Here is a 24,678-nt window from a genome sequence, read left to right on the forward strand (position 1 = left end):
CACACACACACACACACACACACACACACACACACAATTGTGTACTCCCCAAGGAAGGACTGGACAGTCTGAGTCACCTCTGTCCCCAGCACACTTACCTGAGAGCCTGGCTCTCAACTGTAAATATCCGTTGAACAGATCATGGCTATATGTATTAAACTTTTTAAAATTACATGTGTTATATTCTGAACATATGCTCATTGTGCAATTCAATCACTAAAGAAGCATATTATGGAGAAAAAGAAATTCCCTCCTTTATCTCATCCTCTCCTCACCCCCCTCACATAGGTAACCACTTACAGCAATTCAGTGTCTCCTGCCAGAAGGTATTCCAGAATGCGTGATTTGTACTGTCTGGAGCAGACCACCACACCCCCTGCTCGCTCGCGCGCTCTCTCTCTCTCTCTCTCTCTCTCTCTCTCTCTCTCTCTCACACACACACACACACACACACACACACACACACACACACACGACACCAGGGTCCTCTCCGTGCCCCCCAGAACCCCGTTCTGCCCCTGTTGCTAGGTCATGCTGCCCCCCAAGCCCCTCTGAGGTCTGGGGCTCAGCAGGGACTCTGAGCAGGAGAGCAGACGCTGCCCCCATTCTCAGCATTCCTCCTCTGCCAAGAGGAAGGGGGTGGGGCAGGGAGGCTGGGGAGGGAGGGAGGAGTCCCGAAGGGGGGGGTCCCCAAAGGGTAGAGAATCAAAAGACCCAAGAGTGTCTGCCTTTTCAACGGTGACCTCTTCCCTGAGATTCCCCCCTCCCCTTTCTCCCTTCCACTCCTCATCAGCCCTCCTACCCGCCCCACCCCCCACCCCAACAGGGTTGCTGCCTGGCATCCCTGCTCTGATCTGGAACCCTGCATGGAGGTCTCGCCTTGCTCTGAAGGCTTGTCATGTCTGCGTTTAATGAAGTTTAATTATCTTCCAAGATTCGATGAATAATTATAAATCTTTTCAAGATGCAATCACACGGGTTCATGCTTCATTAACGGTGGAAAATCAATTGTAATTCGAGTAATTCCTCTCTTCTGGAGATCAGTCTGTTTGTACACGCACTCCCCCTTCTCACCCTGCTTTGTCTCCCCCAAGAAGTACATTGGATGCCTGGCTTTTTCCTTCCGAATTGATGAGTCTTGTGTAGGGGAGGGAGAGCAAGGCCCAGGTGGAGGAAGGGAGGGAAGAGAGGAAAAGATGGTCCCAGTGGGTTGCTGGCCTGAGTAGATATTTATAAGAGGCAGGGAGAGCTGGGAGAGGGGAGGAGAGAGAAGGGGAGGGGAGGGGAGAGTTAGAGTGGGGAGGAGTAGAAAGGGGAGGGAAGGGATGGAGAGACTAGTTCTTCTCAAGTCTGCAAGAAAGCAGAGTGTTTCTTAACACTTTTAGGGGCTATCACAGACCCCTTTGAAAGCTATTGACACCCCTGAAAAAAACACTCAGAGCATCTTGTTGGCAATTGGGGTTATTATGTCCCAAGACCCTTCCCCCAGCCACCCTGGCCTCCATGGAGTCCCAGATTACTCAGAAAAGACAAGACAAGGCTGCTTCTTAGTAACTTGAGACATTCGTCATCTTTGAGGAATTAGGAGGCTCTGCTAGGAGCTGGGTGCCACCTGAAGCTTGTCTTCAAGAGATGCTACAACCTGGATTTTTCCAGACCACAGAGAACCCTGGTCCCGGGCAGCTTTGCTGTGTCTCTGAGAAGTCTGGAGACTCTGTGGCCAAAGCCCTCTGACCAGCACAGCCTCCCGTGCAGCCAAGGTTTGCAGTTTTTCTCTTGAAGGTGGCAAGGTGCCTGCATTTACACGACAGAGTGGGGCTCTACCAGGACTTTGGGGGCACCACAAGGACACGGGGAAGTCCTCACCCAATCATCCAGACCAATGGAGGGAGCAAAGGGAAGCCTTTGGGCAGAGGCCTGGGTTCTTCAAAGTGAAAGAAGGTGAGGATCCCACGACCCGCCTCTCCTCCCTGAGCTTTTGTTCGAACCTCTAAGCAGAGCCGTCCAATAGAACTTTCTGCATTGATGGAAATGTTGACTCATACTGCCCAACACAGTAGCCACTAGCCCCATGTGGTTACTTACACTTAAATGAATTGAAACCAAAGAAAATGAACAAGCCCGGTCCTGAACTGTATTAGCCACATTCCAAGGGCTCAGCCACCGCTCCTGGCTAGTGGCTGGCGTGTTGGACAACGCAGATATGGGCATTTCCATCAGTGCAGAAAGTTCCATCAGTGCAGCGCAGGGCTAGGTCCTCGGGCAGGCTGGCACCCCATCAAATATCACTAGACTTTGTGATAAATGTCTCTGCTTTGCTCTGTGTTAGTTTCCCCCTGCTGCTGTAACAAGTTGCCACAAACTTAGTGACTTCAAACCACACAAATGTCTTATTTTATAGTTCTGGAAATCAGAAGCTGGACATTGATCTCACTGGGCTAAAACCGAGGTGTTAGCACCCCTGTGTACCTTTCTGGAAGCCCCAAGGGGGGCTCTGTTTTCTTTTCCTTTTCCAGCTTTCAGAGGCCGCCTGCAATCCGTGGCTTGTGACCAGCTCTTCATCTTCAAAGTTTCCACATCACGTCTTTCTCTCAGCACAGCTGGGAAAGGGTCTTCCCTTCTTAGGACTCGTGTGGTTAGCTTGGATCCACCCAGATAACCCAGGATAATTCCCCCATCTCAAGGTTCTAAACTTAGTCACCTCTGCAAAGGCCCTTCTTCCCTATCAGGTAAAGTTTGGGACCTGAGACAGGCAGAATGATGGCCCTCAAAAGATGTCCGTGTCCTAATTCCTGGAACCTGTGACAGGGTTATGAGCTGCTGACAGCTCACAGCTGTGCCCTTCACAGGGCCTTGCCCTTGGCCACAGGAAACTGCCTCCATTAAGGTTACACCCTGCCCCCTACCCCCCTGCCAGCAACATTCTGATGCAGAGATATGAAAGTTTGTCCCTTTGCCTCCATTTGGGACCACTCTAAGGGACCAGACCAGGTCCTCGAAGTCCAGTCTCACTGTCCTCACTGCTCTGCAGATGTATCTCCCAAGAGACTCCCCGATCTGTGGCACAAAGCTCCAGCTCCTCATCTTGGTCCATAACACCCTTTATGATCTGACCCCAGCTGACCCCTCAGCTTCCGCAACTCACATGTCCCTGAGATGCGTCACTTTCAATTGCCCATATGTCCCAGGCCTCCCTCCACAACAACTCTCCCCCCCGCCCCGCCTTTAAGCCTTTGCTGGTGCTGGTCCTGCTACTTGGAATGCCCTTCGTCTCCTCCTCACTCTTTAGAACGCTGCTCACATGTCACCTCTTCCTGGAAGCCTTCTGTGGGGACAGAGCCCCAGAAAGCAGTTTCCAGGTTTTCAGCCTCACATAGAAAGCTGCTGGCTCAGGTAGTAAATGGCCATCAACTGTGATTGGATGGCCATCAGCTGTGGCTAGTTGGCCGTCAGCTGTAACCAGTGAGCCATTGGCCACTAATATAACTGCTGTGGCTACACTAGCAGAATATGGGGGCTGGCAAGAAGATGGTGGCTGAGCCTGCAAGTGGCGCAGTGAGGGTTGAAAATTGTGTGGCTCCTGCTTCCTGTGTCTCGCCCAGCTGCCAGCGAGACTACAGTGGTGTAACTCCCCCATCTATGTCTCCGTGGGTGTTCCTTTTTGGCCTCACCACGTCCTGCGTTCTCTTGTGGGGAGCGGGAGCAGAGACCCCACCTGACGCCCCCGCGGGCCTCCCTGCACGACAAATGGCACAGCGAGCAGGGTCTCCTGCACGACACATGGCGTAGTCGACAGGATATGGTGCCGGCCAAAGCTCCCCGAAGGGCAGTGGAGCAGTTTGTGCGTATGAACACTCAGTCTCAGGAAGACCAGGAGGAGCAGCTGCCGGAGAGCTGGACCCCCGTGGAGGGGTGGAAAGACATGGACGGTTCCCCAACCAGCAGAGGCCGGAGAAAGGGAAGGTTATTGCGGCCCTGTGGGCTGGGAAGTGCTTGCTGAGACAGCCTGGACGCAGGACTTGTAGTCCCAGGAGGAAACGCTTGCTGAGTCCTCCGTGGGAGATGAGGGTGAGGTCAGGGTTGTCCCTCACCCCCAGGACAGCCCTGGCGAATGACTGTGGACTATGGGGAATTGCCTTCCATCCCTAATTTAATGGACCATTTGACTGTTTGGGAACATACCACCATGTAATGGAACTGGTGGATGTTTGCTTTTGTGTCTTGACCGGTCGCCATCGAGAATATGTAAGCACCTTGACTGTGAGTCGCTGTTGTTCCAGCACAGTACCCTGAGAGGCCCAGAGAGAGTGGCAGTGCCCTGAGAAACCCCGGCTGAGTCCGGGAAAACTAGTGGTACCCTAAGAAGCCCAGGAAGTCTGGCTGTGCCCAGAAGGACTGGTAGTGCCCTGAGAAACCCTGGCTGTGTCCGGGGAAACTAGTGGTACCCTAAGAAGCCCAGGAAGTCTGGCTGTGCCCAGAAGGACTGGTAGTGCCCTGAGAAACCCTGGCTGTGTCCGGGGAAACTAGTGGTACCCTAAGAAGCCCAGGAAGTCTGGCTGTGCCCAGAAGGACTGGTGGTGCCCTGAGAAACCCTGGCTGTGCCCAGAGAGCCTAGCTGTGCCCAGGATGTTGCATTCACCTCCAGGCTCCTCGCACAGGGCCCGTCGCGGAAGACACTTGTCGCGTAGATTGTGAGGCGAGAGCCTGTAGGGGTGGAGTGGGGGACAGAGCCCCAGAAAGCAGTTTCCAGGTAGAAAGGTGCTGGCTCAGGTAGTAAATGGCCATCAACTGTGATTGGATGGCCATCAGCTGTGGCTAGCTGGCCGTCAGCTGTAACCAGTGAGCCATTGGCCACTAATATAACTGCTGTGGCTACACTAGCAGAAAATGGGGGCCTAGGAAGAAGATGGTGGCTGAGCCTGCAAGCGGCGCAATGAGGGTTGAGAATTGTGTGGCTCCTGCTTCCTGTGTCTCGCCCAGCTGCCAGCGAGACTACAGTGGTGTAACTCCCCCATCTATGTCTCCGTGGGTGTTCCTTTTTGGTCTCACCATGTCCTGCGTTCTCTTGTGGGGAGCGGGAGCAGAGACCCCGCCGGACGCCCCGCACGACACCTTCTCAGATGTCTTTCTCCCCACCCAGTCTCCAGGAGGAGCCCCTCCTCTGAGCTCCCATGGCTCCCTGCGCCCACTGCGTTTGTGGCTCTTACCAAGGTCTGCAGTGCCCTGAAGTTGGGGACTGTGTCTTACTCCTTTCTGTATCTTCAAACTCCAGTGTCTTGCTCAGAGTGGGTGCTCATTGAGTGTTTGTTGACTGACTGTGACCTCAGCTGGCCCTGTGGTTGAGAAGGGAGTGAGACCCGGGGCACAACCCCATCCTGGAGACTTGTTTTTCTAAGAAAAGACATCCTGGAATCTCCCCAAACTCCACAGGCCAGGAATGGGGTGGAACTGCCGACAGCTGCTTAGATAGCTGAGTTAGAAGAACAGAGGAACGGCTCCTCTTCCGCATATGTTTCTGGTAATCAATTGGCGCGTCATTAGCCCGTGGCAGTGGTTGTCTCAACTCCAAATGAAATGCAAGTGTAATTGGTTTCCTTAGGCCTGGTGGGCAGGGCCCTGCCACACTCGGGCTCCCCTCCCAGGACGGGACCAGCCCTTGTCTCCCAGACTGTGGAGATTCATGACTGTAGGGCCTGCCAGTGCACTGGAAGGAGGCTGGACTGGGGGTGGGTAAGTGAAATAACCCACCCACGCTCACCCAGTGGGAGGGGCAGAACCCTGACTCCAAGATGGCGATCGATTTGTGGGGTCAGGAAACAATGAGGTCAGGGACCCCTATGTGCTGCTGGCTTGGGCAGAGGTGGGGGCCATGGGACCTCTGATGCCCGAGGAGCCCTCCCCTCTGCATAGGCTCCCTGAGACCCCGTGTGCCTCTTGGAGAGCTAACGTGGGACCATGGAGTCTAGGCTCGTCTCCTCCCCCTAATCACTTGCCACCTGCACCCTTGGAGCCTCCTTCACTACAATGGAAGTGACACCACCTACGCTGCAGGGAGGTTGTAAGGGTGATATGTGATGTGCCCAGGATGCCCTGTTCAGAGTTGGAGCGTATCAAACAGGTGTTATGGTGTAATGATAATATCTCACGTGTATTAAGTGCTTACATGTACCAGCCCCTGTTCTGTTGTGCATCCATTATTTCATTTCCTCCTTACAATGATACCATAATGTAGGTGCTATTATCCCCATTTTACAGATGAGAAGACTGAGACACAGAGAGATTAAGTAATTTACCCAAGGTCACACAGATAGGGAGCGGTGATGGAACCAGGATTAAAGCCCAGATTGTCTGTCTACACAGTCTGCGCTTGTGATCTTCACTAGGCTACACTGTCTCTGACCATGCCTCCTCGCTCTGGCACTCCCTGAATGTCCCTGCTTTCTACTTTATTCCTTGAGACCTGCCAGGCTCAAACTCTTCTCAGGTCTGTTATCTGCTCCCTGCCAAACAGGTGCGACATCACTGCTTCTGGAGTCTGGCCCTATGAGGGCAGCCTATTGGTTATTGGAAGGCCACACGGTCTGAATATGAGTCATCTGATTGGCAGAACCTACTTTACACCCAGAATCCTAGCTGCAAGGGAGTCTGAGAAACACAGTTTTGGTTTTGTGGCTTCTGCAGTTGAGGAACCCACACTAAGAGTGTTGCTTTGGGTTGTCTTATGCAAAGGAACAAAAGATCTCTGCTCCCTCCAGGCTCTGTTCCTCTCTCTGCTCCTTTCTTTCTCCCCAGTTCTTGGGCTTTGATATTAAGTGTAGCACAGGGTGTTCAACCCTGGCTGGCTCTACCCTTCTCTCGCTGTGTGACATTGGACAAGTCACCTAACCTCTCTGACTTCATTATTCTCATCTGAGAATAATGGCAATAATAGTACTTTCCTGGAAGTTGTTGTTGTGAGGGTTAAATGAGATAACGTAATGCAAAGTGCCCCCAAGACAGCAGGACACATGCAGGACCCCGCAAATGTAGCTGTTGTTGCCACAGCTACCACTACCACCTTTTCTAGGTATGCCCTTTCCTTCTGCTAGTAGGTACCCCAGGGGTTAACTGGAGAAAGCTTTGAGCTGTTGCTGGAGCTAAATTAGTAAATGTTTCCGAAATGGTAGTTGTGGATTGATCAAATTCTCTCTGTCCGAAGCCCCTTCCTCTGCATAGCTCAATAAGGTGGGCGTCCGTGACAGAGTCTGGTGAGGTTTATTGGGAGAATGAAGGTCAGGACTTCTTGAAACCCCTGGCAGTGTGGGTCTCTGACACAGGCTAGATCCCTGGGGAGGAGGAAAGTGGTTTTGGCTGGTTTAGTAGGTGATCAAACAGGACAAATCCAATCAAATCCATTTGCTCAGTTGTTTGCTAAGAAACAAACAAACAAACAGAACCACATATGTCTTCCTCTCAACCTGGCCAAAGCCTTCCTGTCTTTCAGGCTCACCTGAAGGGTCGCCTCCTACAGGAAGCCCTCCTTGGTTATGTAAGCTCATTTCAGGTTTTTGGGTTGTTTGTTTTGTTTGCCTTAACTAGCACCACAGTCTGCTTGCTACCCTGGTAGTTAGTTCAGTTACAAGTGTGCTCAAGCTACGTGTCACTAATAATCACTGAAGTACCAAGCCCTCTGAGTAATTTGCTTAAAAGAAAAAGACCAGCTAGAGTAGATTTAATGATATCTCTCTAATAAGGTTCTGTCACTCATCCCCTGTGCTTCCTTGCAGGGACGGGAGCAGGGGGCATTACTATATCTGGGAACAGCACGGCCCCTAAGGCTGTCTCATCACCGTGACAGCCTGAGGGTCATAACCGGTCAGGGCAATTGTGAGTGATCCTGGGGCGTGTGCATTGCGATTTTATAGCTACATCCATTTCCTTCTACATGCTGGATATTATTAAACTCTGGATGAGCTCAGATGGGGGAATTATTGAACTGCTTGTAATGAGGGTAGTTCACCCCTCTGGAGCACTTTCCCATGTCCCAGATACTACCTTCAGCACTCTGCGGGCACTATTACCTTATTAGTCCTCCCACAAACCTATAAAGTAGGTTCTATTAGCCTCCTCATTTCAGAGAAAAAACTGAAGCTTGGAGAAGTAGAGAAACTTGCTCAAGGTCACACAGCTGCTGGGTGGCAGAGCAAGGAGTTGAACCCAGGTTTATCTGAGTACAGAACTTGCTTTTGAAAATTCTTGCACGATGTTATGTTGAGTGCTCCCCACCCCATCCAATCATTCACATACTGACTGGGAGGTAGATATAATGCTGCTGGGTGCTCAGGAACATAAGAAGACAGGCGGAGGGGGCCACACACAATGGCTCCAGGGGACCCTGCATCCCCCAGGGAAATGTTGCTATCCACCTATCCGCTGCTGTCCCATCCTCTCTCCTTGCTCAAGGACAGGGCTCCAGCAATTCTCCCTTCGAGCGCTTTTTTGTATCATCTATTTCCCCTCTCTACTAGGTCAGTCCCAACACCATAAAGAAGGCTATTATTTTTCCCATGTTACAAAGGGAATCTTTTCTACACCATGCTTTTCTCTTCCCTGCCTCCCTATTTCTCTTTCCCTGTACAGCAAAACTCCTTGAAAGAGTTACCTTGCTCGCTCCAATTCCGTTCCTCGAGTGCCTCTTGAATCCATCCCATTGTCTCCTGCCCCCATCATTCCATCAGAACTGTTCCTGTCAAAGTCATCAATGACCTTCTCATTGCTTAATTCAGTGGTCAATTCTTGGTTCTCCTTGTACGTGTCCTATCTGCTACCTTTGGCCCTAGCCATCCCTCCTCCTTGGCTCCCAGGGCCCCTCGTCTCCTGGCTGTCCTACATATCCTTGGTGGCTCCCTCTCTGCCTCTTTTGCTGGCCCCTCTTCATCAACCTGACCTGCCCAGCACGCAGCCCTGACTTCTCTTCTCCACACTCGCTCCCTCAATGTTTTCATCCAAGCTCATAGCTTCAAATACCGTCTATGCTGATGATTCCCAAATGTGTATTTCCAGTCCCGATAGGTCCACTGAACTCCAGACTCACATATCTAGCTGCCTGCACAGCATCTTTGCTTGGGGGACGACAAGATGTCTCCAACATCTCATACACAAAACTGAGCTTCTGACCTTTCCCCCAAAACTACTCCACCCCCTTCTTCTCCATCCCAGGTGATGTTAACTGCATCCTCCCAGGTCGAAAGTTTTGGAGTCATTCTTAACTCCTCTCCTTCCCTCACCCTTCATATGCAATCCACCAGCTAATCCCGCCTACTCTACTTTCAAAATATATCTTGGATCCTTCACGTCTTACTATCTCCACGGTTACAACCCCCTGAGCACCCATCATCGTGCTCTTAGTTTATTGCAGTAGCTTCCTGGCTGGTCTCTCTGCTTCTGCCCTTCACCCCTTGACTGTATTCTCAGTCCAACAGCCAGAGGGATCCTGTTAAAACATAAATCAAGTCATGTGGCTTCTCCTAAAACAACTCCAGTGGCTTTTCATCTCACCCAGAATCAAAAGCCAAAGTCTTATTACGACATGAGGCTTCTCATGATCTGGCCTCCCCTTTCCTCTCTGACCATATCTCCTTCCCCTTGACCCTTGTTTGCTTCCCACCTGCTCCTTTATTGCTCCTTAAATACCCAAGCCATGCTCCGCCCCAGGCCCTTTGCACTTGCTGCTCCTGCTCTCTGCTAGTCTCTTTCTCAGAAATCCACAGGCCTTGTTCCCTCCATTCCTTCAGTTTTTTTTACTAACTGTTCCTCTTCAGTGAAACCTTGCCGGGTCTCCTTCTAAAATGTCCACCCCCACTGTTACTCCCATCCCTCTCCCATGTTCTATTTCATCTCCTTAGCACTCATCACTAACACAATATACATTTCATTTATGTGTGAATTGATGGTCTGTATCCTTCACTGGAATGGCAGCTCCACCAGAGCAGGGGTTTCAGTGACTTTTTTTTAAAGTCTCTGGCACATGTGCTCAATAAATATTTAATGAATAAATGAATGAATGAATTAATGAGTCCCTTCTCCTGTCTGATATAAATAGATCCAATTATCCACAGCACCCATGTCACCCAAGGGTGGGAGGCAGTCCTGAAGAGTATGTGCCAGCACAGCAAACGGGCCCTAAATATACAGGGATTCTCCATTTTCCCAATGAGAACATTGACAAAGTTTATTGGGCCAACTTGAATTTGTATTTTCTTATGGCATTGGAAAAAGTGGTTAAGTAGCTACTTATTAATATAATATTTAATGTAATCGTTTAATTATATATCTCTACGTAAAAGCACAGATCTAAAATAAGGTGTGCTAATTTAGAAGTGTGGATTTTGCCACTCAGTGCATTTCATGAAATTCTGTTACTCAAGCTCCTCTCCAGGGCCTCTCCTCCTCCCACCCCCTCAGCCCCATTTCCAGGTGTCTTCAGAACACAGACTTTGCTTCTGTCTGGGTGTCTAAGATTTGGCAACTTTTGACTCCTTATGTGTTACTGTCAATTTCAGTCTGAGCTGCAGGTGACTGTTCACTTTGGAATAAGAAAAGTTTTTTGTTTTGTTTTTTTTTTCCTTTTCCTTCATCCACTGGGAGTGTGTTACACTGACCACACCCTGGCCAGTGGTCTGTAAATAAGGTGACTGGCTGTCTTGTCTTGCCTGGGACTTTCATTCCCAGGAAAAGCAGCCCAAATTGGTCACCCTACCCATAAAGGTCTTACTCATGGCCAAGTCCTACAGTTCCAAGGTCACACACCCGGAATAATCAACACATTTGGGTTGATTTCCCTTCTTGCTTACCCACCAGGAGACTCTGTAAGGGTCCCGTTGGCTTTGATTGTGGCTAATGTGTTTTTCCTGAACAGCACTGTGTGGTCCAAGATAAATGGAGAGTGAACTCCAAAAGGAGGCTTTGTTAGGACCCTAAGATAACCGTATTGTTAGGACCCTAAGATAACCGTATTGTTAGGACCCTAAGATAACCGTATTGTTAGGACCCTAAGATAACCGTATAGTTAGGACCCTAAGATAACCGTATTGTTAGGACCCTAAGATAACCGTATTGTTAGGACCCTAAGATAACCATAGAGCCCAGCCTTCTTAGGGCTGCTGAGGTTTTGATAATGAAAATTCTCCCCATCCCCCATTACCCTCACCTGCCACCTCCCAGCCAGTGAAATCTACAGTAAATCACTCACTGACCCAGACTCCCCCGTCGTGAGAAGCAAAAATAAGACCTACTATGTTCCAAGCTGCAGACATGATCTCTAATCCTTATAATGACTTATTTCCATTTTAGAGATGGGGATACTGAGGCTCTAAGAGGGGAAGAAGTGACTTGCCCAAGGCCATGCATCTAGGACCCTCCCTGCTATGCACCTGGCCTGGAATTCATGTTCACAGGTTCTCCTAACCCCCTGTCCCCAGCCATTGGGTGGGTGACTCAGGGCTTGTTTAGATTTATGCTCTGGCTGGAACAAAGATTTATACCCAGGCATTAGACCCTCATTCCTTGTCTCCCTGCCTATGACGCGTCCTTAGACCCTTTGCCCTCAGGCCTTCGGGACCCAATCCCTGAGGCCCCAGTATCTAGAGGCCCAAGCTGGGGACAGGATGGTGCACATTTTTTTTTCCATACTTAGTTTCCAGGTCCCTGGCCTAGACCTGCAGCATTTGGTCTGAGTATAACACAGAAGAGTTATCTGAACTGGCTTTTAAGTCGCAACTCTCTGCTCAGCCCTGTATACCCACAGCTGATTGGCTCCCTTCTGCTTGGGACAGGCTGAGAGTGGAGAGCCCAGCCCAGCAACCTGTGGGGCAGCGGGGGTTGGGAGCACAGATATGCCTGCCCGCGTACCTGTCCACAGATTTCTTGAGTACCTACTATGTGTACGACGTGCAGGGTGCTGAGGATGCAGCAATAAACAAGGCCTGGACCCCCCTCCCCATACTCACCTCAGGCAGAAAGCGGGGCTATGGGAGCTGGGAGGGGCATTAGGACGCCCCAGGCCTGATCCCATTTCCATGGTCTCTCCTTGCCTCTCCTTGGACTCATAATGCTTCCTGCATTTCACATCCCAGTTCTGGAGGCACCTCCTCACGAAGCCCTCCCTGACTGGCCCAGCTCATACTTCTCCTTCCTGGCACCCCCATGACAGGGTTGAGCAAGGAGCCAGAGAAGTGCAAGGTGAGAGCGGGGTCCACACTCCTGGATGGTGGAGGCCAGGTCTCTTGTTCTCTTTATGCCCAGAAGAAACAGCCTTCAGTCTCGGATTTCAACAAATTGGAGAATCAAAGAATGTGAAAAAGAATGGAGGGAAAAACTGAAGGTCAGAGAGGGGCAGTAACTGCCTGAGGTCACACATCAGGTTAGCGGCAGAGCCTGGACGAAGATGCTTCTCTCTAGAGTTTTCTCCCCTCATTTTGATAATACCCAACATTTATGGAACATCTATTTACGTGTCTAGAGCTGTTCTAAGTACTTAAGACATATGAGCTCATCTGGCCTGTCAACAGTTCTTCAAGAAAGGTATTGATATTATTGTCCTCTCCCCACATACAGTTGCGGTACCTGAGGCCTGGAGAAGCTACAGGATTGGCCTTAAGAGCTTTCATAGTAAATGATGGAGTCAACATTCCAACCCAGGGGAATCGCCCCCAAATCCATGCTCTTTCCCACTGCATCATCTCTCTGAGTCAGAGTTCATCAGGGGACCTGCACAGGCTTCAGGGGGCTGTGACACCCCACCCCACCACCCTGAAATTGCATGTGTGTTCATTTCTCAAGGGAGAGGATCAATAACTTTTATCAGGATTTCAAAGGGTCTAACCTCCTCTCCCCCAACTAAGGCTCACTGTTCTATGTGACATTAATTGGATGGTTCCTTACGAAGATGGGGATGGAGGTGAGCTTAGTGAAATAAGGAGGGGTGTGTGTGTGTGTGAGAGAGAGAGAGAGAGAGAGAGAGAGAGAGAGAGAGAGAGAGAGAGAGAGAGAGCTCCTGTGAGCCCTGGGATGGAAGTGGGTGGGGCAGGCACCCGTGCTCTCCATTTTCCTGTCCTGCCTCCTGACGTTCCCTCCCGTGTCAGCAGCCTGTGGACATCACGGGGCCTGGCCAGCACACGCGTGTGCTCCCACATACAGCAGGCTGGACTCCGTGCCATGTTCCATTTCTCTCCTGTCTGTCAGCCAGGCCTCCCCAGGGCCCGATCCCCACACTTGTTTTATGGAAGGTGTCAGCTCCCCCTCCACTCTCTGGCCGGATGTAGTTATTAGGAATAGCTACCAGAAGCGACAAAACACCAGGCGAGAAGGCGGGGGCTAGGGTCCCTGAGGCAGCTGCTGAGAACGTGTAATCCCTCATTCCTCATGTCACCGAAACAAACTCTCTGCTCCTGCCATCACTTTCTATTTAGAACTGCATAATAATTAGCATGCATATTTGGAAACAATTAAAAATAAACTGCCAGCGTGTGGCTAATTTAGCGCAGGCTGCAATGATAATATTAATCCAGGAGAAGGGGAGAAGATGGGGAGGTGGACCCCATGTCAGTCACCACGACCCAGGTGGCTCCTGGCCTGGCTGCTGGTCTTTATCGCAGGGCCTCCAGATTCTCCATGGCTGGTCCCGGGCCTGGTGGAGGGAGACATGGCTTGGACCAAACAGCCAAGGACTCTGCTGGTCAGTCTGCAGGGAGCTGGACTGGAGGACTCCTTCCACCTGGGTCCACACGCCCAACGCCCTCTTGCTACATCCCATGAGCTCGCAGAAGACACTGTCCACCCACCCTCAGCCGGCTCCCCTGCTCCTCGACCCCCACGCTTCCTACTGCTTCCTCAGGTATCTGTTGTTAACAGGACCTCACATACATGTGAATTTCGCTTTGTGAACCACGGTTTCCAGTCCTGGCTCCGCATCCTATTGCCTGGACGACCTTGGCTTTGTTCCTTCCTTCTTTCCCACCACTCGGCCTCTGCTGGCTGCTCCAGACACAAGAGGATCTCAGTTTTGGCCTCAGACAGAGCGCGTTTAAATTCTAGCTCTGCCCCTCACCAGCGCTATGGTTTTGAGCAAGCCTCAGTTTCTTCATCTGCAAAATGGGGATAATAGTACCTACCTTCCATACAGATAGAAGGTTCTTATGAGAATGGAAGGAGGAGATGCATAAAAAGAGCTCAGCAGGCACCTGGCACATGGTGAGCGTTCAATAAATGTCAGACACGATCATTTACACGGTTTGTTGTCCGCTCCTTGTAGCAGCAGCTTGGTCACTTGTGAGACCCCTCCACCCAAATGACTTTGTGTCTGTAGTTCCCTCTCCATGCTCTTTCCTGGGCAGGGAGCTCTGAGAGGGACCAGATCCTGGGGGCATTTTGTGTCCCCCACAAGTGCCCTCCCCTCAGCACTCAATGTGCATTTACCAAGTGCCTGCCTGGCTTTCCGCCGTGGCCTCTTCTCTCCCGTTCCAACCTTTCCTCCCATCGTCTGGACTCAGGAGAATAGACATCAGCTCACATCTCCCTCTGTTCAAACTCTCCACTGGTTCCCATTTCACAGTGAATGCTGGAATCCTTACTGTGGCCTCCACATTAGTTTCCAGTGGCTACAGTGACACATGATCACAAACGTGGTGGCTTAAAACAAAAGGAATTTATTCTCCCCCAGTTCTGGAGGCCAGAAGTCCAACATCAAGGTATTGGCACAGCTATATTCTCTCCATAGGGGCCAATCTTTCCTTGCCTCTTCCAGCTCCTGAGGGTGTCAGCATTCCTAGGCTTAGGGCTGCATTTCTCTGTCTTCCCATTGCCTTCTCCTCTGTGTGTCTGTCTCCTCACTGTCTCTTTTATAAGGACATTTGTCATTGGACTTAGAGCCCACCCAGGTAATCCAGGATGATCCATCTCAAGGTCCTTAATGTAATCACATGCAAAGGCCTTTTCCCTAAATAAGGTCACAGTCACAGGTTCTGGGGAGTAGGATGTGGACATATCTTTTGGGGGCCACCATTGAACCTACTAGAGCCAAACCGAGATTTCTCTGCTCCCCACCTCTCCCCGTCACTTACTCACCCTGGCCACACTAAAACTTTCGTGCCTCAGGGTGCCCTCTGCCTTTGGACATTCCCACAGCTCACACCATCATTTCTTTTCAGTCTTTGCTCCGATGTGACCCTTTCTGTGAGGACTTCTCTGGCTGCCCCATTTAAGCTCTGTGGCAACTCCTCCCCTCTTGGCTGCTTTATTTTTTTTCACAGCACTTATTGCTTTTAACATGCCTCGTTTGACCTATTTATTTGTTTATCGTTTCTCTTCCCCAGGAGAATAACCTCCATGAGGGCAGGGACTTTGGTTTGTTGACATATCCCCGGGGTCTAAAATAGTACCTAACACACAGTAGGCGCTGAAAAACCAGTTGTGGAATAAAGAAATGAATGTGAAAGGCACTGCACTGGGCTGGGGAAGAAGGGGAGCAAAGAGCCCTCGAATCTCACCATCTGGGATGGGGGGTGGCCTCTTCCATGGAGAAGGCAGCACACTGGCCGAGGGTACAGAGATGGGTTCCATCTTGTTTAGCGAAAGTGTTGTGAATACGTCCTATTACCAGGCCCCGAAGCTGGAGCAGGGTCTCCAGAGGACAATGAGACCAGTGTCCCTAGTGCCTAGCCCTTCGTAGGAATTCAGTAAAGTTTTGTTGAATGCATGAATGGCTCATTTCTGCCCTGAACCGGAGACAAAACAATAGGGCCAATCAACAAGAGGGTTGGGTATTCGCCCACAATGGAAGTCTTTGGTCTATAATACCACGTGCCCAGGTGGAGGGGCCCAGGGTCCATGGCAAGCCCTCTGCCCCAGAGACAGCATGGAGAATAAGACACATACAGGGGCTCAGACGATGTGTCTTAACAGCAAATCCTCCTGAGAACCAGCTAATGTCCCTGTTGGGGGCGGGGCTGGCCACTGACCAGCCCTGACCCTCAGGCTTCACTGACCCCTGCCTGGGCCAGTTGCTCAGGCCACAGTGGAGGTGGCTGGCCGTGCGTGCCCCTGCCCCTGCCAAGAGGCTCATCACGGCCTTGAAACTTGCCCGTGCCGGGGAGGAGGCTCTCCTGATGACTGCCAGGTTGCCAAGGCAGGAGCAGCAGACTGAAGGGCATGTCATCCATTAAGGGCCCAACCTCTCACCCAGGAACGCACAAATCATCTCGTCAGCTGTCATCCCCTTACCACCTGCAGTTCCAACCTGGCCCTGCTGCAGGCTGCCTGCTGCAGCCACTCCCCAGGGACCTGCTGGAGCAGCTCACAGAGGCAGATGTTGGGAGCCTGTCTCAGCCCCCTAGGGAGCAGAGAGCAGATGGCTGGCGCATAGCAATGGTGTTCCCCGAGGGCACTTCCTCTGTCCCCTCCCAGGCCCGCATCCAACACTGATGCCCCAGAAGACTGAAGCAGCCCCAGTCACCCAGAGACCCAGAGCCAGACCAGCTCGCATTCTGGGGAGAACTGGGCAGCAGACCCCGGTAATGCTTTCCTCCCAGACACCCTCCGGCTTAGAGTCTGTCACACAAATAAAGTCCCCGTCAGTCCCCATCTGGCTTCTTAGCAGCAGGTAGGGGCCTGGGCAGCGCATGCAGCTTCCCCACCACCATTGCCCATTGTTTGTCCTGCCCCCGAGTGGGGCCTGGCTCTGTGTCTCCCACAGGCAGGATATGAAGGACAAGCTGCCCGCACGCCCACTGCAGCCTGGCAGGCTCGTCAAAGGCAGTAATTATCAGGAGAAATTTGCCAGCAGAGTGAAATAAAAGAGCCTTGAAGGTATAAAGAGTGGGAGCGGCCGATAAGAAGCTGTTTATATAGACTTTCATTCCCCAGATTGGAATGAGAACACAGGGTGGGTTTTTTTTCACCCGAGTTAAAGCCTTTTTGCCCCACGAAGGCCAGTTTGGATGCAAGAGAGATTGATGGTTGGCAGATGGGGACTGCAGAAGCCTGGCTGCCCAAGACCCCCGGGGTGGCTAGAGGGTTTCCTGTCTCCTTGGGCTGCCTCTGAGAGCCACCTCAGAGCAACCCTGTGACCCAGGGTCTCCCCGTCCCCAGCTGCCCAGGCTGTGTCCCCTCCCACCCAGCTCCTGAACCAAGGGACCGAGCCAGGTAGGCCTAGGGACCCCACTCCTGCTGCCCCCCCCCAGCAAGACACGAAGGGGAGAAGGGGAACTCTGCTCCTGCCCTGTAGTTCTTACTCTTTTCCACCTTGAGGACCCCTCTCCTTTTATATAATTGGTTTAAGTGACACATATTCCTGGTAGAATGTTGAGAAAAGAGATGGGCACAGAGAGAGAAATTAAAATAGCCTGTAAATCCTTTCACTATTGTGTGCTGTGGCTTTCCGGTCCTTTCTCATTCTATATTGACAAACACGGCTCCTACTGTTTCTTTGTGAGCTGCTTTCCCCCACCGCCCAACAGTATGTTATAAACACATTCCATGAAGTCTCTTGAGTCAATGTCCACCTGGTCCATGGGGTCCCACTAGATGTTAGCTGTGCTTTCCCACTCATTAACTGAGAACATTCAATGTGATGACAAGCGACAATGAACCCAGCCAACATGCAGACATGAACTTACCCCTCATGAATCACAACAGCATATTCATGCCCTTGGAAATGGTCCTGCCTGGATGGGCCAGAAACGCTATTTACCTAATCTGCAGGAAATCTGTGAATGTGTGTGAGCCCCTTGTCAGCACTTCACGGCCCCTTAGGATTCATGGCTGGCTTGGGTTGGGAGGAGGCAGTGAGAGTGCCCAGTGGTGTATGTTGGGGTTAGGGGAGGGTTGGGTTTGGACCTACAGAGTCTCCCGCATGTAGGTTGAGCCACTTGAAATATACGTTGTGATTTGTTGTATCTGCTTCCAGTTCCCTTCTCCTCCTAGCTATAGTGACTTCCTTAGGTTAAGGTGGGTCTCTGGATCTTCCCGAAAACCCTCACCATCCCTATCCCATGAATGACCTGGAGCAGGTACCCATTAACCCCTTGAAATCCACCCACTTATACATCAGCATAGGCGAGTTGCTTAATTAGTTGGCTGGATAGTGAGGAGGTGGAACATAGGAAATGTCAGCTTTGATGAGCGAGAGGGTTGGAAAGGATGCAGGGTACAGAGGACCTGTGAGTGTCCGCTCGGATGGGGCTAGGATGGGACACTGCAGTGGAGGTCTTTGAAGTAAAAGGAGGAGGCTCCCCAGGTGGAAACTGCCAGAAACAGATGTGGAAAGACACAAGGTCCAGCCTTCTTAGATATTTGACCAGGAACCAGCAAGAATACAGAACTGTAATACTGGGCTCACCAGGGGCAATACTTTCCTAGGAAACAAATCCCCTCTATCATGGCCACAGCAGGGAATTGTCCCACTGCTATGGAAGGATCTTTCTAAAACAAATTAGACACTGTCACTCAAACTCCGGCCGATATTCTGGAAGAATCCACAAGATCTGCCTGCCTCTTCCACTTCATTCTATACTTCCTCCTCTGCCCCCAACCCCCAGTCCCAGGGGTTTCCTTGCTATTCCTCCAACACACCCATCTCTGTCCTGCCTCAGGGCCTTTGCACTGGCTGTTCCCTCTGTTGGGTATGTTCCTTCCCCAAACCTTTGCATGACTACCTCCTTCCCATTATTGGGATTTCTCCTTACATGTCACCTCCTCAAAGAAGCCTGCCCTGTCTACCCAAGGTAAAATAGCCAGCCATTCCCTTGCCCTATGTCTCTCGAATCATTTGCCTCATTTTTCACCACCTGAGATATTCTTGCTTTCTAATTTGCTTATATCTTTATCTCTTTACTATAAGACCCACTAGAACTGCTGTCTCCCTAGAACAGTGCCTGGCACATAGTAGGTGCTCAATAAATACCTGTTGACTGAATGAGCAAACAAAGATGGGATTCTCACTCCCGAGCGAGGCAGCCCATGGTATTATGGGAAACTTGTTTGTTAGAACTGACCAGAGATGGCAGGGAGAGGTTTTGTTTCATGTTTCAGGGCCAACTGGATTGAGAAAGGGTTTGAGGTCACATTTGACCTCTATAGGAAAGAACGCTGTGATTGATTAGTAATGTTTGCCATGGGCATAGAAACAGAAATGATGGCATGTGTGTCATATAGCTGCCATACCTGGATTAGATTGGATGCCTCTGGAAAGAAGGTAGGGTCTTCTTCTCCTCTGCAGCCCCCAGCACCTGGCACATGCTAGGTGCTTGGTCATGACTGATGTTGGCTGTCTGGACAGCTGGGAATTGCTCACCTTTGAGGACCAAGTTCCTGAGGAAATAGGAGAAAACATCGAAACCAGTGGTTTTCAATCTTTTTGAAAACTTCAGTGTTCTTTCTTCAAAGGCATCTTACACAATTCTCGTATATATTAGCAGACAAAAGCAAAGCTGCCCTGGCTGAGGCTGGGTTTGGGGCCGAGCCCAACTTGCCTGTATCCCCACCTCTAGAGGCAGCCCTGTGACTCCCTCAAGGAACCCGATGGCTCCCCAGAAACCAGTCTGAGGCCAAGGTCCAGAGAGGGGAAGTGACTTAGCCAAGATCACGAAACAACTTAGAACTGAAAACAGAGGTACAAGGTCGGGGACGCCCAGTTTAGAGCTTTCTGCCACATCTCTAGGACCTGCCATGGGGCAGGTGGCTCTGGGCTGGGTGTAGAGGCCAGGAAAGGACTTCCCTTCCTCCTGGGGGCTGGGTGGACACCTGAGCAGCCGACTCCAGCCAAACCCCCCGAGAGAGAAGAATTGGCCCCTCCAGGAAGAGCACTGGCATCTGCTTTGTTTATCTTGCTTTTGGAGTCCCTGGGGGCTGCATCGGAAAACAGCTCCCTGTCCCTAACTGTGCTTTATTAATTAAAGCATTTCCCCGCTTTGGTAGCAGCTGCTTTGAAAGAGCTCAGAGAATGTTTAATTCATCCGTTCAGAGCTGGTCCCCCCAGCTCCCCTCCACACGTCCTTCCTTCAAAGTGCTTTCCTGGGAAACCATCCCGGCAAGAGGGCTGTTTCCCTGCTTCTGCCAGGCCACCGCCAAGCTGCCTTTCCTGCCTGCGGACGACGTGCTTCTCCCTCTGCTAGCTGAAGTGATTTGTCATTCAGAGAAATCTATTAGGAATGAGTGAGGCTGGGTGCAAGCCCAGGTTCTCCTCCTTGAGATGGTTTAAAAGGCCACGATTTGTCGAATTACTACATGAGTATTTAATGACCAGCTTCCTTGGCTGTTTAAAGGCGGAAAAATGAGGGCGTTGACTACCCTGTGAAGCTGATCAGAGACTGTGCTTCCCCAAGGTGGGGTGGGGTGCTGCGGGCATGACACACTCTAGGAAGGACCCTGGGGAAGCAGCATTTGGGGGACCCCCTGTCCCCTTCACAGCAGTGGTCGGTCGCCCACGGTGTGACTGTGGGCTCATCTCCAACAGGGCCACCTGGGACCAGTAAAGGGGTCACTATCTTAGATGGAAGTTCCCAGCCCCCAGCGCTCCCTGTCCCCCCAAATGTGCGTGTCTGCACATCTGCACGTACCCCAGAGCTCCACCCCAATTGCCTTGAGAGATCCAGTTTGAACTTGGTGCTGGATATATACAAACCCTCAAGATGGGGAGCAGCGAGCCCCTTGTCCTCCTGCCTGTGGGCTTGCAGAGGGGAGAGATGCGTGGGCTAGATCAGCCCTTCTCCTCCTTTCCCCACTCTTCAAGCCCCCTCAGTCATGGTGGCTCCCATGCACTACCCCTTCCACTGGTGTGTCCCTGTGTCACGTCCAATTCCTCTTTCTCTCCTACCCAGGGAAGCCGAACAGAATGTGGTGACATCATGTCAACTGGATTTATAACAAGAAGCAAATGCTGTGCAAACTTGGGGACTTAAGGGTGTCAGGAGCAGACTACCTGGGGCACCTCACCAAGGACAGGGACACAACAGGGACCTCCACCCTGGGTTTGGGACCCACTGAATCAGCCGAGCTGGTTCGTGGTCCATCACCTGGGTGATGGGTACATTAGCGCTACTCCCTCACAGAGTAATCGCACCCAGCAGATAGCCCAGCAGGATGGCCCTGCCAGCCTGGAAACCCTGGGGAATGTTAATTAGACATCTCAGAAATGGCATTAAGGGGAAACAGCACTCACGAAACACTTGGCATATGTCGGCGCTGTTTAAAGAGGCTGGAAGCCCTAGTTCACTGAGTCCTCGCCGAGCTCCAGGAGTCGGGGCCGTTTCGTGGGTGAGTAAACTATGCGGGTGGAGAGCATGTAACCGCTGAGTCACTCAGTATTAGGTGGCAAGTCTGGATTTGCACCGGGTCTGTCTGTCCCCACACCCACACCACTAACAGGGATGGTGGCATTGGACCCAGCAGGGCGGCTGTGTGGACTCCAGCCAAGCAGGGTGAGACCCAGGCTTGTCATTCCTGGGCAGCGTTGGGCTGTGCAAGAGCAGGGTCGGGAAGACTGGGTTCTGATCCTGGGCCTGCCACCTAACGGCCTCTGTGGTCCTGAGCAAGACCCTGACCGGCCTTGTGCCTCAGTTTCCTTGTCTGTAAAGACAATGACAGTGCTTACCTCCTAAGGTTATTGTGAAGGTTCCTTTATTCAGACAATAAATATTCATCCAGCGCCTAATATAATATGATCCTTGCCTGGTCTAGGAGTGGGAGATGGGTAATAGACATACTAGGTGAGTTCATGAGATGGTATATTAAAAGGACAAGAGAAAGAGGAGCAGGACAAGAAGCCTGAGTGTTGGAGGCAGGTGTGTGTGTGTGTGTGTGTGTGTGTGTGTGTGTGTGTGTGTGTGTTCTGCAGTGGATTGCAGAATTAAATGGGGGAGGAGAGACGGGGCAGGTCCCATAGAGGAGAGACTGAGCAAAGTGGGAAAGCAGACATCCAGGGGACCAGTGTTCCCGGCCAGAGGGGACAGCCAGCAAAGCCCGAAGGAGCATTTGAGGAAGGGTGAGCAGGTCAGCGGGGCTGCAGCCAAGACAGTGAGAGGGGACGTCATGGGAGATGAGGATCAGATCGGCGGAGCTCGGACTCTGGCTTTACTCTGAGTGGAATGGGACGGTGAGAAATCCAGGGGGAGTGCCTCACACAGGGAGTGCCCGCTAAAAATTAATTATTCTTTGTTATTCCTTTCAGATCACTATCGTGTTTTGGTAATGGGGTCGAGTGGGGTCCTTGGTGCAACCTTGGAGAGAAGCTCCCCTCTTGCTCTGGAAACTAATATCCCAGTTCGATGCTGGCCCCTCTGAGAGGGAGTCCCTTCTCCTGTCCTTGCAGTGGAGACCTGCTGCTTTGTCCTGCTCCCCTCTGACAGTAGTGGAGTGGATTTGGTAAAGTGCGGCCTCCCTGCAGTAGGTAGCCCGGGGGCAGGAGAGGGTGGAAAGCGGGAAGGAGAGGAAGAGATGAAGGGAAACAGAAGAGGTGGGGAAGGAGGAGGGAGAGGAGGAGGAAGAGAGAGGAGGGGGATGAAGGATGAGGCAGGCGTGGGAGGTGGGACACCGTAGGGGTCAGAATGTCACTCAGTCCTCTCAGCTGGGGGATCCCCGCGTGGCTCCCTCCCAGTGGGGCTCTGCTGGAGTCTCAAAGAGACGGTTATTTTGGGTGGCAGCATGATTGGGAGCCTGGAAAGCAGGAAATTGAGTGATGATTAAGGTTGTAATAAGTTGACAACATCAAATATCGTTACCCCTAGAACATGCAAATGATCCCATCTTTACTGGGATTTGCCACGCAAATACCAATTAGCAGGGAAATATTTGCCTAGATGGGGGAGGCTGGTTCTCCCACCAATACCCCGCCCTCACTGTCCCTGCAAGAGGGTAAAGGGTGAGTCTCCACAGGAATGACCACTGATCTTGGGAAAGCCTGTCAGAAACTCTGGCCTAAACCTCCCCTGCCACAGGCTCTGCCCTCTACACTGGCCAGGAGGCTGCTAGAAGCTTCTGGGACCAGCCCCTGGGGCAGCTGGTCTCTGCCCCAGGTGTGTCCCAGCCAGGGGGTGACACGTAGGTGTAGCCTTTGCAGCCTGGGCACCCTCACATTGTCAAAAACTCATTTCCTGCAGCAGGGAGCCACATACGTGACGCTGCCTCAGAGGAGGGGTCTGCAGAGGGACACGAAGCGTGGTTTGCAGACTGTGGCCCCAGAGGCCTGGCACTGCTGCATTGTGGGGATTCACCTCCGCAGGGTCCAGGGCAGATGACTGGGAGTCACTGGATAGGAGCCCCTGGCATTTCCTTTTCTTGGCCACATATTTATGCCCTGCCCCTGATGCCCGTGGCATCACAAAGGCATCATCACTCATCCCGAGATGAGTGCATCGCAGTGCCTGCCCTCAAAGAGCTTCCGGCCTCACTTGTCAGGTAGAAGTAACAATGGCCAGAGATGGTAGAATAAGATGCAGAGAGAGAGAGACAACCAAGATGGCGCAGTAGGTAAACGCTGTGTTTACCTTCTCTCACAACCACATCAAAATTACAACTAAATTACAAAACAACCATTATTGAGAATCGCCTAAAATCAAGCTGAACTGAAGCCTTTCAACTAAGGACGTGCAGAAGAAGTCACCTCCAGACTGGTAGGCAGGTCAGAGACGCGACATGGGCTGGTCCCACATCCACGTGTGACCATTAAAGATCGGGAGGGCTGTTTTGGCCGTGGGGGTTCCTCACGATCCCCTAGAAGGGCGAGAAATCCCAGCCCCACTCCAGCCCAGGGTTCCAGTGCCGGGGAGAGAAATCCCCATAATTTCTGGTTGTGAAAAACAGTGGAGATTGTGACTGAGTGAGACTGAGTGGGGCTGCACTCCCAGGCTCTCCTCTTAAAGGGACTGCACGTGGACTTACCCACTAGTGGAATCACTCGTTCTGAGCTCCTGTACTGGGACAGCCACTGGAAAGGCAGCAGGGACAAATGGTGGGGAACTGAGTTGTCTGGCTTGGAACGGGGGCTGGAAAGGTGGCTTTCTCCTAGACGGGGCAGCTGGTGGAGGCCATTATTTCTTTGCTGAGCCCTCCCTCTTCCCTGCATGTGAATACAGTCAGCGCCATATTTGAGTCTCAGCCCGTTTGTTTGCCACACCCTGGTGATTTGAGACCTGGCCCTGCCCAACTTTTGGGCACGGCCAGGCTACTTTCAGTGGCCTTTTCATGCAGATAACTTACCTTGGCTCATGCTGCAGACTTTCCTAGGGTCTCTCAAAGGTTCGCAGAATCCAGAGAAGCAGCATCTGGCTTAAGTGTGTCCTGTACCTCTGGCTGAGCAGCCTTATGCTGGCATTAGAGGCAACCGACCTTGGTTTGCAGCTTAGTCTCTCAAGGCACTTCCAAGCACAGTACAGGTGGCAGCCATCTGCGGATTTCTTTCTGGCTGCTGCTAGGTGGCTCTGGGTAGGGCAGGGGCTGTGGCTGAAGTAGACCTACAGTGGATCCCCTCCAAGTGGTCCTGGGGCTGGTGCCCCCAGTGGCCAGCTTCAAAATGAGCTGGAGCATCACCCAGCTGCCTCTAAGTACGACACATCCAAGGAGCAGATTGGGCAGGCACCAGAGTCCTGCTGAGGCAGATCCTGAACTGCAGGGTCAGCCCCTGCACAACAAGTCTTCCACTGTAGTCAA

The 24,678-nt window shown here is 51.7% G+C and overlaps 1 long non-coding RNA gene across 1 annotated transcript in view; it reads right to left on the minus strand.

Moving 5' to 3' along the window:
- Positions 1-24,678, minus strand: part of LOC148755316 (uncharacterized) — a 51,598-nt gene that overhangs the window by 12,298 nt on the left and 14,622 nt on the right. Inside the window, exon 2 of the long non-coding RNA XR_016018535.1 lies at positions 19,198-19,344. This is a non-coding gene — a long non-coding RNA (uncharacterized LOC148755316). The remainder of the gene's footprint in view (positions 1-19,197; positions 19,345-24,678) is intronic.

Source organism: Rhinolophus sinicus, chromosome 14 (genome assembly GCF_057876585.1).
Source record: "Rhinolophus sinicus isolate RSI-liver-muscle chromosome 14, RSI-T2T, whole genome shotgun sequence".
Classification (NCBI taxonomy): Eukaryota; Metazoa; Chordata; class Mammalia; order Chiroptera; family Rhinolophidae; genus Rhinolophus; species Rhinolophus sinicus.